We start from the raw sequence: 12823 nt of genomic DNA, 5'->3' as shown, positions 1-12823 counted from the left end.
TTATATTAAAACTATCCCCAAAAATCACACTAGGTCTTATTTTATGGGTAGGTCTTATTATCGGAGAAACACGGTTGGTCTCATTTTCTCTGCAACAATATATTGACCGTCTTCGCTAGCACATTTTTCGAATCGTTACTGAAGCTTCACGAACAAGGTGGAGGTTTGGACTCTCTGTATCGAACTCCCTGATAGACTAAACCACGTATTCCTCGGTAGAGTAGCGTATTTATCACTCTTCTCAGGAAGCTACACTAATGTGAATACGTAATATACACACATTTGTTTTTCACTAAAAATGTGTATTATAATCCATCAAGATGTCTGCTTTTCCTGAACCACTCTCGTTGGGGAGACGTTTTGATCTTTCACTCTGAAACATCGAAATGATCACTGTCGTATCGGTTCTCAGAGAAGAATGATCAAACTGTCACGTGTTGGTATTATGGATCACAGGTCAAAAGTCATTAAAAAGAATACTGACTCCTCCTTATGGGCCAACGGTAATTTTACAGACTTATAGTGCAATGATCCGAGCTTCGAGTCTCTGTGGTATCTAGTTGCAAAAACGTTTGATTTAGGAGGCTTTTCGTTATACAGCTTGTTACATATAGTAGGAGAAACGTCCTGTTGCTTAAGAACAAATACTGTTGAACACTTAAGATAGTTTTAAGTTAACCTTTTTCTGCATTGCACACGCTTATACGAACATTAAATTTATAGATTACTAATAAAAAATATATTAAAGAAAGTATACACTTTTATGAATAGTGGGAATACTTCAACAGTAATCTCTCACTTAAAGGAAAGTAACTTACTTTAAATAACGTAAGCAGAAAATCTAGAAACAAATCGAATAATTCTGATACATATAACTCTAGCAGTAACAAAAATAAAGTTTGTCAATTTTTATCCAGCAATGACGTCTACTGGGAGCACGTTTTTACTTCTGTGGTTAAAAAACATTTAATTATGTAAATACGATACAATAAGAGCGCTTATTTTTATATATACTTATCCACTGTTCTAGATTTTTAAGACAGAAAATACACCATATACTTGAGTGGTCACACAACTTAAGGCAAAGAATGTGAAAGTTTGTTGATAATTTGTCGTCACACAACTTAAGGTAAAGAATGTGAAAGTTTGTTGATAATTTGTCGTATGAAACAACAATACTCACGATTAGTTCTCACTGCTGATGTAACGAGGAGTCTCTACAAACGTTTTTCCTTAGTGTGTTGGCCCGGCATGACCAAGCGTGTTAAGGCGTTCGACTCGTAATCCGAGGGTCGTGGGTTCGAATCCCCGTCGCACCAAACATGCTCGCCCTTTCAGCCGTGGCGGTCAATCCCACTATTCGTTAGTAAAAGAGCAGCCCAAGAGTTGGCGGTGGGTGGTGATGACTAGCTGCCTTCCCTCTAGTCTTACACTGCTAAATTAGGGACGGCTAGCGCATATAGCCCTCGAGTAGCTTTGCGCGAAATTCAAAACAAAACAAATTCCTTAATGTGTTTCCAAGCCATTAACCCCTAAAAATCACAACGTTAATTTGAATTTTTATTATTATTCAAACAACACTAAAGCGTATGTATCATTCTTACAGAAGTGTGTTTACTTGCAGTTTCTGTGCGGGTATAGAAAACATATCTCAAACATCGTTTATTCGTCTCCATTTCGGTGCTTCCGAAACGTTCTCCTTACGTATTGTATTGCCTGTACGCAGCTATTGAAACCATCACATGACTAGGTATTATTCTACAAACAACATTCTGTTTATGTTTCTGATCAGTTTTAGTAGTCATTAGAATCGATGGACTAAACGATGGGCTGTCTGTGCTCTGCCCACTACGGGTATCGAAACCCCGTTTTTAGCAGTGTGAGTCTGCAGACATGGCGCTGTGCCACTGGAGGTATCTATAATTCTAGTATATGTATATGTATTTAGTGCTAGTTTGTTTTAGGTATAATTTGTTTTTCAATTGTTTATACGGCAGATTGGTCTAAAACTTAGTTACAGATCTTCGAAATGATGGGTTTCAGAACTAAATATTATACCTTGTTTATCTAATTAAAAGTTATAGGTTAGAAATAAAAGTCCCTTCGGCAGTGCAGCGGTATGTCTGTGGACTCAAAGACCACTAGAAATCGGGTTTCGATACCCGTGTCTGGCAGAAGCCCATTACGCAACTTTGTGCTTTAATCTCAACAATCAATCAATGCAAGTAAAAAAAAAAAAAAAAACGTACAAAATATAGAGGGGGTATGTTCGTTTGAAGTACTCAGTATAAAAACTGAAGTGCAGTCAAAGTTCCAGTAAAATGAACTTCGTGAAAAGATGTTTCCTATTACTTCCATTGTACAAACTATTGTAGTGGATTACAATTAAAAACAAGAATAATATTGATTAAAGTTTTAATATAAAGACGTGATATTTAATTCTAACTCTAATAAGATAAACAAACAATTATATAAATAAATCGAATGTTCTTTTTTACATTTTAAAATATGTTAACAAAGAGTGCAGTTTTTTTTTATTAATTAAAACTTTAATATTAGGCGAAATTGGACCGCAATTGGTCGTGTTCTAACATTTGCAATACAATAAGTATGGACAAGAGTTACAGATATAGAAGTGTATGTTTACCAATAACCTCTGTGAGGGTATAGAAAAAGACATCATTGACGTCGTTCGTTTATTTCCATTTTCGTGTTTTCGAATCGTTCTTGTTACTCACTGTACTGCATATGCGCACCTATTTCCTTTTAAACAATTATATGACTAGGTATTATAGTAAATAACTGATAATTACAACATAAAATTGATTCATAAAATTTAATTAATACCATCCAACATATCCAGAAGAGTTAGTGCTGCGTTATTGACTCTATACTGTTTGAAATATGTATACAAATTATATGTTTTAAAAACAATTCTGATAAATGAATTCTTTCAATGAGAGACTTAGAACCATAGTTATATTGTTTAAATACTTCCCTTTTGTTTCTTCATAGAAATTCCCCGAAAGTATGTCCTTCATGCTGTCCTAACTGTGCTGAACATATGGTAACTGAACAGGGGTGGAAACTTAGTAGATGTTTCATATAATTATCTTTATAAAGACATGACTTTGTTTGATTCTGTGCATAAAGCAGCTAGCATTGTCTTACCTTGACTGATGACGTCAGGTAGTTAGAGTTGCTTCTCCTGTCAATCAGTTAGTTTAGAACAACAAACGGTTCATATCCGACCTTCAATACAATACAAGTGCATGTCAACGAGAGAAAGCGCCTCCATAAATATTCACGACGAGTGCACCATATTTCTGTTTTATGACTACGTTAAACTTCATTTCTGTTATACGGATTTCAAGTTGATCTTTGGAAGTTGGATAAATCGCGCATGGTCGTTGTTTTTATTTTTGTGAATTCAGGTTTGATCACGAAAGACATTCTGAGGTATAAACGATCTAAGTTATAAATATTTAAAAGTATAAAGAGTGTAAAAACGAATTCATAATTTTTTGTTTCTTGATATTAATTATAAAACAGAATCAACTGTAATCGTACACAACAGTAAAGATTTAACAGTGCTAACGTCACTCAAATAAATGTGACGTTTCGTGATTAGTTTTAAGAAACACTACGGGTAATATAAAAACTCCTTTAAGTTTCCGAAACAAAAATAGATAATTATATGGACAAAACTACCAGAAACTGAGTAGCTTTTGTTTTAAACTTAAGGAAACTATTCCTATTAACAGACGTGAACAGCTAATATTTTAGTGAATTTCTTAGGTGTTCGACAACTTTAAAAAAATGTCCCTGTATATAACGCCTGACATTGCCAGGTGGTTTGGGAGCTTGATTCGCAATTTGGGGTCGGGGATTTGAATCCCCGTCACAACAAACATGTTCGCCCTATCAGCCGTGGGGGCGTTATAATGTCAGAACAATCTTCGTATTCGTTGGTAAGAGAGCAGCCCAAGAGTTGGCGGTGGGTGGTGATGACTAGCTGCCTTCCCTCTAGTCTTACACTGCTAATTAGGGAAGGTTAGCGGAGATAACCCTCGTGTAGCTTGGCGCGAAATTCAAAATAAGTAAATAGAATCAAGCCCTGTGAATAAAAGAGTTCATTCACAATGGATCGTTGTCCACGAAATTTATATAAACTTGAGGTACACCTTCATTAGCTTGTAGCTCTTGGGTATGATCCGACGTGGACATAATTTTACGTATTTGTTCTTTCCATAATAGTTTGGTGTAAGAGAATAGGTAAAACAGTTCTTTTTGGAATATCCATTTTAGCAATTAACGGGTAAATAACGCAATCGTCACATAAAGTTGGCACACCAGTGGCACAGCGGCATGTCTGCGAACTCGCTTCGTTAAAAACTCGGTTTCGATACCCGTGGTGGGCAAAGCGCAGATAGTTCATTGTGTAGCTTTGCACATAATTCTAAAAGGAAAAACAACAACACATAATGTCGAGATTGTAGTTACGTATTTTGAGTCGTATATTGTAGAATTATCAGTAAAATGCAACACTCTTCGACGCGTATTCTAAAATACATGTATTAACCAGCACATATGTGTTCATGTTATGTACTTAAAGCAGTTTACATGTAGTGAAATTCCTTGACACTTAATCATGGAAACGAGAAAGGAAACACATAATAAGAAGGCTTAACTTTGTGACGCACATGTCAAAATAGGACATTACACCATGCTAGTGTTACTTTTCCAAGATCATTTCAATCTAAATCGAAACGTTTCAGCTGACACAGTCACAAATCAACATTTCTCCTTCACTTTTAGAAACGGCTCTTGAAATCCATTTGACTTCAAATTAACTCTCGTGTTTCAACTAAGCTCAATAATAGTGTAAGTTCTGTTAATCCAAAGTTATATAATGGAATATCGGTGCCTTTACCACCGTGGGTGTTATAACTGCAGCACTGTAAGTTCATAAACCACACTAGTGTTAGTAATGTTTTAAAGCGATTATCAAATGCATTTAGTAAAAACAAAAGTGCGATAGGTTTCCATTATCGTCTTTTTGAATGTTAAATAAATGCAAATTATTTTAATAGGACAATTATGTGTTGTTAACACGTACCATTGGTGTGCAAAGGAAACTCACCTCAGGTGTTGTTGTATACGTTGCAGAAGCTTTCAGGAAATATACCTCGCTTTGATTTGTGAAATATTTAAAAAAATTCACCAGACTTTTATTAAGTAACAACACCTATATCTCTGGTTTGTAAATCTAGACTCGACATAAGCACTTGTGAGGGATTTAAAGCTATAAGCGCTGTGTGTACACTATAACACGTAATTTAACTTTGAACGTTTTGAACCTTTTGTTAGAAGAAAGTTTTTCAAAGATAGAAATACCTTTTATTTGTATTCTCAAGACGGCTGGTATGAGTATTAGCAGTTTTATTGAGATAAAGTACAGTAAAATGTTACGACCTTCTTAGGTCATCTTCAAGTTAACCTAAGAAGGTCAAAACGTTGTTCTGTACTTTATTTTAATAAAAGTGCTTGTACCCATATCAGCCGTCTATAGAATACACTTTTATTCCCAGAGGGTTTCTCATCATCATGTCATACCTTATTCCAAGGGGGTTTCCCGTCATCATGTCATACCTTATTCCAAGGGGGTTTCCCGTCATCATGTCATACCTTATTCCAAGGGGGTTTCCCGTCATCATGTCATACCTTATTCCAAGGGGGTTTCCCGTCATCATGTCATACCTTATTCCAAGGGGGATTCTCGTCATCATGTCATACCTTATTCCAAGGGGGTTTCCCGTCATCATGTCATACCTTATTCCAAGGGGGATTCTCGTCATCATGTCATACCTTATTTCAAGGGGGTTTCTCGTCATCATGTCATACCTTATTCCAAGGGAGTTTCCCGTCATCATGTCATACCTTATTCCAAGGGGGTTTCCCGTCATCATGTCATACCTTATTCCAAGGGGGATTCTCGTCATCATGTCATACCTTATTTCAAGGGGGTATCCCGTCATCATATCATATATTATTCCAAGGGGGTTTCTCGTCATCATGTCATACCTTATTCCAAGGGGGATTCCCGTCATCATGTCATACCTTATTCCAAGGGGGATTCTCGTCATCATATCATAACTTATTCCAAGGGAGATTCTCATCATCATGTCATACCTTTTTATTTGTCTTACATTTATTTCGTTTCCCACTTACTAATTACGAATCAAATTTACACCTTACATAATTTTACTCAAGAAACAGATATACATAGCTGTTTTTCTTAGCTTTACGTTGGAGCTACAAAATACACCATTATTAATCACAAGAGACAATGATCACAGTCACTAATTGTTGGCTTTAGATTTTCGAAAGTGGTTTAAACAATTGTGGTGTCATGTGTTTCTTTGAATGAACGGTTAAACGTGAGTAACGTGTCACGTTATTTCTTCAAGTGAACGTTTACACCTAAATAATGAGTCATGTGTTTTCAACCTGAGTATTAGAAAACAACAAAAAACTAGTTTATAAAAGTACGGTGAAGGTTTAAACTTGAATTTAAAACAATAGATTGTGTCATAGGGAAGCACCTTTTATAGTCATTAAGTTTAATTTAAGAAATAGCCCCTCAGGAGTTTAATGCATTGGCATTTCTTATAGAAGTTGTATTTGGCTGACGTGTACGTCTTAATTAATCAAGTTTAATTTGTAGACAGATCAAGACACAATGCACCAGTATTTGTGTTGGTAATACGAAGATTATAAAACATCAAAATGTACCATACATTAACAACTATGGCAGGGAAACGTATGCCAGTAACAGCCAGTTCTCCGAAAAGCCTAATGGACACTTACTAACTACATCTTATGCAGCAACTATTGTAAACTTCGGCCATTAATATCGGCGCATTTTTTTTAAAGAACGAATCTAAATAAAATAAAAATTACATGCGCGACTGTATGTATGTATGTATAATGAATGGAAGAGCGTATCCTATAATAGATTGTATTAGTATTCTATTGAAAGGAATAGTTAATAACCAAATAAACTGCATCAACATATGATAATATTCTATACTTGCTTAGGCTTAACTGATATGAATTCCTATATATATAGTACACGCGTATAGACGCACACAAACACGTACACGTACATATTTTTTTGAAAATAAAGACCCTGAGACATCATCTTACGATACAGTTTTAATATTTGGCATTGCTAATAATATTTAGGATTAGTGAGAATCCTAGTTTGTTTGTTTGTTTTTGAATTTCGCACAAAGCTACTCGAGGGCTATCTGTGCTAGCCGTCCCTACTTTCGCAGTGTAAGACTAAAGGGAAGGCAGATAGTCATCACCACCCACCGCCAACTCTTGGGCTACTCTTTTACCAAGGGATAGTGGGATTGACCGTTACATTATAACGCCCCACGGCTGAAAGGGCGAGCATGTTTGTTGCGACCGGTATTCGAACCTTTGAACCTCAGATTACGAGTCGAACGTCTTAATTCACCTAGCCATGTCGGGCCGGATCCTAGTTAAGTTGCTGGAATCGTTAATTAAAAATGAAATTGTTATTCCCGGTGAAAAATATAAAATTTCAAATAATTAAAAATTCTTAACGTAATTCAATACGAATAGAACAGTTTCAGACATTAAACCAAGGAGTTCCATTGTCCAACTTAATGTGTTAAATAAGCACACACCACATATCAAACGTGTAAAGCTTACTTTCTGTTATTAACTGTATTTATAATTGTGTATACTAAGTAACAATTGAACAATAGAAACTGGTGATTTTATTTGTTTGTTGTCTTCCTTTTATTAACACATACCGTGCAACATTGTGCTGCATATGAAAGTGAGATACAGTTTAGCTATACCGCTAGGAAATGGATTTCAATAGTCGTGGTGGGCAGCGCATGAATAGCCCGTTGCGTGGCCTTGCGTTTAATAACAGACAACGGTTTTGTCATAACCATACATATATACCTTGTGGTTAATAACAGACAACGGTTTTGTCATAACCATACATATATACTTTGTGGTTAATAACAGACAACGGTTTTGTCATAACCATACATATGTGCCTTGAGCTTAATAACAGACAACGGTTTTGCCATAATCATACATATGTGCCTTGTGCTTAATAACAGACAACGGTTTTGTCATAATCATACATATGTACCTTGTGTTTAACAACAGACAACGGTTTTGTCATAACCATACATATGTGCCTTGTGCTTAATAACAGACAACGGTTTTGTCATAACCATACATATGTACCTGAAAACTGAAGCAAGGTTATAACAAACCACAAAATAGAAACATTCCTCGATTTAAAAAATAATCTCTTTAAAAACTTATCATTCGTCTAGAACGTGACGTCATACTCACAAAATCGAACTTCTTTTACAACTGCTAAATAAATAATATATAAATCAAAGTTTCAGATTTTCACAATTAGGCAATGAAGTTTGAAATCAGCACAATTGTGTATTAATTGTATTAGTTAGATAATAAACATGATAGGGAAGTTTGGGTATTGTTGTCGTATATTATCTATCAAATATTCATGCTACTTGTGTATTTATAATACGCAGACCTTCTAATAGGCTTAACACATCATAGCGAAATGTAATGCACTTCTAATTAACACACCTTAGGGAAATGTACTGTAAGTGTATTTTACAGGTTTAACACAACATGTTAGAATGTACAAAATTGTACGTAACAGAATTAACGCTGTAAGATGTATTATAGTTGTATTAATTGTACTTAACACAATATGGCAAAGTGTACTATAATTGTACTTAACACAATATGGCAAAGTATACTACAATTGTACTTAACACAATATGGTGCAGGTATTATGTTTGTAATTAATAGGTTCAACATACCGTTGTATAGTGAACTACATTTGTGTGTGTATTATATCATATTTATAACTAAATAACTTGAAAACTCTGGATGTAGTAAACTACACTTATACGTAACGGATTTGCCATACTACTGTATGGAATATCAAATATACGTTTCATGATGTTAGGAAAAACAGAGCTTCAAAGAACCAAGTAAAGATGACAATAAGAAACCACATAACTTCAGCACTTACGACAGTTACATGATTTCTTACTTCTGTCATAGACTTATATTTAACATCTTTGACACGTCTCTATGGTTGCTAATATGTCAAAGACTTATATTTAACAGAGTTAACATATCGTTGTGGTTTTTTACAATTATTTTAGACTTATATTTAACAGCCTTAACATATCTCTATGGTTTCTTACATTAGTTTTAGACTTATATTTAACAGCCTTAACATATCTCTATGGTTTCTTACATTAGTTTTAGACTTATATTTAACAGCCTTAACATATCTCTATGGTTTCTTACATTAGTTTTAGACTTATATTTAACAGCCTTAACATATCTTTTTGGTTTCTTACATTAGTTTTTGACTTATATTTAACAGCCTTAACATATCTCTATGGTTTATTACATTAGTTTTAGACTTATATTTAACAGACTTGGCATGTCTTTATGATTTCTGTCAATTGTTTTAGACTTATATTTAACAGCCTTAACATATCTGTATGGTTTCTTACATTAGTTTTAGACTTATATTTAACAGCCTTAACATATCTCTATGGTTTCTTACATTAGTTTTAGACTTATATTTAACAGACTTACCTTTAAGCAGGACATTAGACTTACATTTTACAGTCTCACATTACACACAAATTCAGCTTCGCAGTATTCATCATGCCTTATTAATGTCATAAATTACATTACATTGTGTATCTTTACGCTCAATACATCAAGTATTGGCATTATCGTACTTTTTAAAATCATTTTAAAACAAATATTTCTTTAACAAACTGCATCCTACAAAGATTATAGCTCTGTTTCTATTTGTCATTAACTACTTTGTTTCAGCTTCTGTTAATTTGTTCGTGCTTGTACGACAGTGTAATTCTATATAAACTAAAATGTTAACTTAATTGTAACGGAACCACATAAAACAGAACATATTTCTATTTTTACGATTTCTGTTCAGTTAAAAATAGACAAGCAAGTGTATAGATCTCCTAATCTTCTATTTATAAGATCATGTTGGCACTTGGTTATTTTTTAATTTTTTTATATTTCATGGTAATATACCTAAACTTTAATAAACATAACCTCAAACCTGGTTTCATTTGAATGTTCCAGTCAAACGTGAAGAAGTGTTTTAGGAACGTTCTTGAGTCCAGAACAGGAGAATATGCAAAAACAACACTGTGGAGTCTGAACAGTCGTCGATACAACTACGTAAGTCAAGTTGTTAGGAACAGAAAGCCTTTAGAAAATTTTAACGGATTTCTTTGGCATACAATTATTTCCGTTAAAAAGTATTAAAGCACTGTTGTCTAGCTATTTTATTATTCGAGAAAAATCTGTTTCCACAGTTACTTGAAAACAAGGCAAAAAAAGTCAACTTTAACAACACTTAAATTCAGGCTATTCGTTTTGTTAAAATAAAACATTTACTAAACATCTGTATTCAGTTTGTTAAAATAAAACATTTACTAAACATCTGTATTCATTTTGTTAAAATAAAACATTTACTAAACGTCCGTATTCATTTTGTTAAAATAAAACATTTACTAAACGTCCGTATTCATTTTGTTAAAATAAAACATTTACTAAACGTCCGTATTCATTTTGTTAAAATAAAACATTTACTAAACGTCCGTATTCATTTTGTTAAAATTAAACATTTACTAAACGTCCGTATTCATTTTGTTAAAATTAAACATTTACTAAACGTCCGTATTCATTTTGTTAAAATACAACATTTACTAAACGTCCATATTCATTTTGTTAAAATAAAACATTTACTAAACGTCCGTATTCATTTTGTTAAAATAAAACATTTACTAAACGTCCGTATTCATTTTGTTAAAATAAAACATTTGCTAAACGTCCGTATTCTTAAGCATGCTAACTGTAAGTTTTCCAAAAGCAACTGGTTGATTGGTGTTAAGATACAATTGATTCAAGATTAGAGTTATTGGAAAAATGGAATATCAATTTAAGTATGTAATAAAGGAAAGATTGGACAAGTTGATCCTTGAGCAGGGTACAAGTGTTAAATATTAAGTTTACTTTTTTGATCAACTTATGTCTACGATATCCTATCAGAACTGTTTCACTTTCTAGGTTTTCTTTTAGTCATTCTTTATATAAGTATTAGTAAAACAGTTTAACTGAAAAAGCAAACGTTGTTGAATATCTTTATAATAGAATACGACACATAGAAAATAAATTTATAGTCAAGTTTCCCTACAGAAAATATACCTATTTAACCTATTTATACCTATTTTTAGGGAATTGTCAAACCAAAGTGACCAAGTTGGAACATTTCTCTGGATCAACAAGAAACGATACATATGGCTGGTCTCGATGGCAAAACTGAGTGTACAGTTTAACCCTTCTTGTATATATTTGTTATGTGAGTTGTGTTAATAAATATTGGAAAGCGATGTTCAATATCTATGTGTGTATTTGGTGTGTAGGATGCTTGATATCTCAACGTAACTAACAATGTAGCATTACGTTCGAATTTATACTACATTCGAATTGAGATTATAAACACAGTACTGTATATATCGTCTTTCGAAGAAACGTTCATTACCGTGTGCATCAGTAGAAATATGTAACATCCATGTACGGATTTTCACTACCTATCAGAATGGTTCATTCAATGCTACACTTAGAATGTTCATATAAACCAAATCAACCTAAAACGTTTAGGTAAACTATTTTATACTATATTTAAGGAATACAATCGAGTTAAACGAACTAAGTGTTCATATATATATATATATATATATACGCGTACGTGAATAAATCGAGTGTGAGACAAAACAGAGTAACAACAACATTGTGTAACAAAATTTTTACTTTTTCTTGTTCCTGGACAGAAAGTGTTATTTCCCAATGTCTTATGCCTAAAGTAAATGGAAAAGACCTATTTATCTCTTCAAACTTTGCTTTTGTGACCTGGGAAAGTGTAACGAAAACATGATGAGAGACTATATTTGGAGGCTGATACGTAAAAGTGATTTACATTAAAGTCGTAAATCTGGAAAAACTACTCACTACGAAACATTTTTGTATAACTTTAGTATAAATACATGTAAATCTTGATTCATACGTTGTTTTATTTAGACCTTATGTAAATGAAAATGTGCAAGTTTGCCCGTTTCTACATATAAAATAGGTTAATTTCTAAATTTCATTATCCAGGTCACAAAAGCAAAGTTTGAAGGAAATAATGACCATTTTCTGTACTTTTACAACATAAGCAATTGAGAAATAACATATATTATTCAGAAACAAAATTTGTGTTACATGGTGTTATTAATATATTGTGGCTAATTCTATAAATGTGATTGATAGCGACTATTTTGTGTACGCAAGTCCACATCAAAGTTAGCAATGAGAGAAAAGAAATTATTATACAGAGGGATTATGTTTTTAACTTCAATAGAAGGATTATGTTTTAACCTCTAATAGAGGGATTATGTTTTTGACCTCTAATAGAGGGATTATGTTTTTAACTTCAATAGAAGGATTATGTTTTTAACTTCAATAGAAGGATTATGTTTTTAACTTCAGTCTTTTATTTTAAAAAATATATATTTATTTTCACATCGTTATTTTCCATCTTAAATACACTTCAAGAAATTTACTGACAATGAACTTAAAGTATAATATTAGTCTTATGAATACATGTCTCACTAGTTGCTTGATAGGT

General features: G+C 33.2%; 1 long non-coding RNA gene across 2 annotated transcripts in view; it reads left to right on the top strand.

The window, feature by feature from the left end:
- The window catches only part of LOC143238997 (uncharacterized), a 32683-nt gene extending 21142 nt beyond the window's left edge, over nucleotides 1-11541 (top strand). The window contains exons 1-3 of one of the 2 annotated variants that reach the window (XR_013020902.1): nucleotides 1793-1913; nucleotides 10234-10332; nucleotides 11391-11541. This is a non-coding gene — a long non-coding RNA (uncharacterized LOC143238997). Of the gene's footprint in view, nucleotides 1-1792; nucleotides 1914-10233; nucleotides 10333-11390 lie in introns of those variants that run through there. The other variant, XR_013020900.1, reaches the window with a different exon arrangement.
- Nucleotides 11542-12823: the final 1282 nt, after the last annotated feature.

The sequence above is a fragment of the Tachypleus tridentatus genome, chromosome 2 (genome assembly GCF_004210375.1).
Source record: "Tachypleus tridentatus isolate NWPU-2018 chromosome 2, ASM421037v1, whole genome shotgun sequence".
NCBI classification, from domain to species: domain Eukaryota; kingdom Metazoa; phylum Arthropoda; class Merostomata; order Xiphosura; family Limulidae; genus Tachypleus; species Tachypleus tridentatus.
Note: the sequence above shows the minus strand (reverse complement) of the source record. Positions and strands in the feature narration are given on the sequence as shown.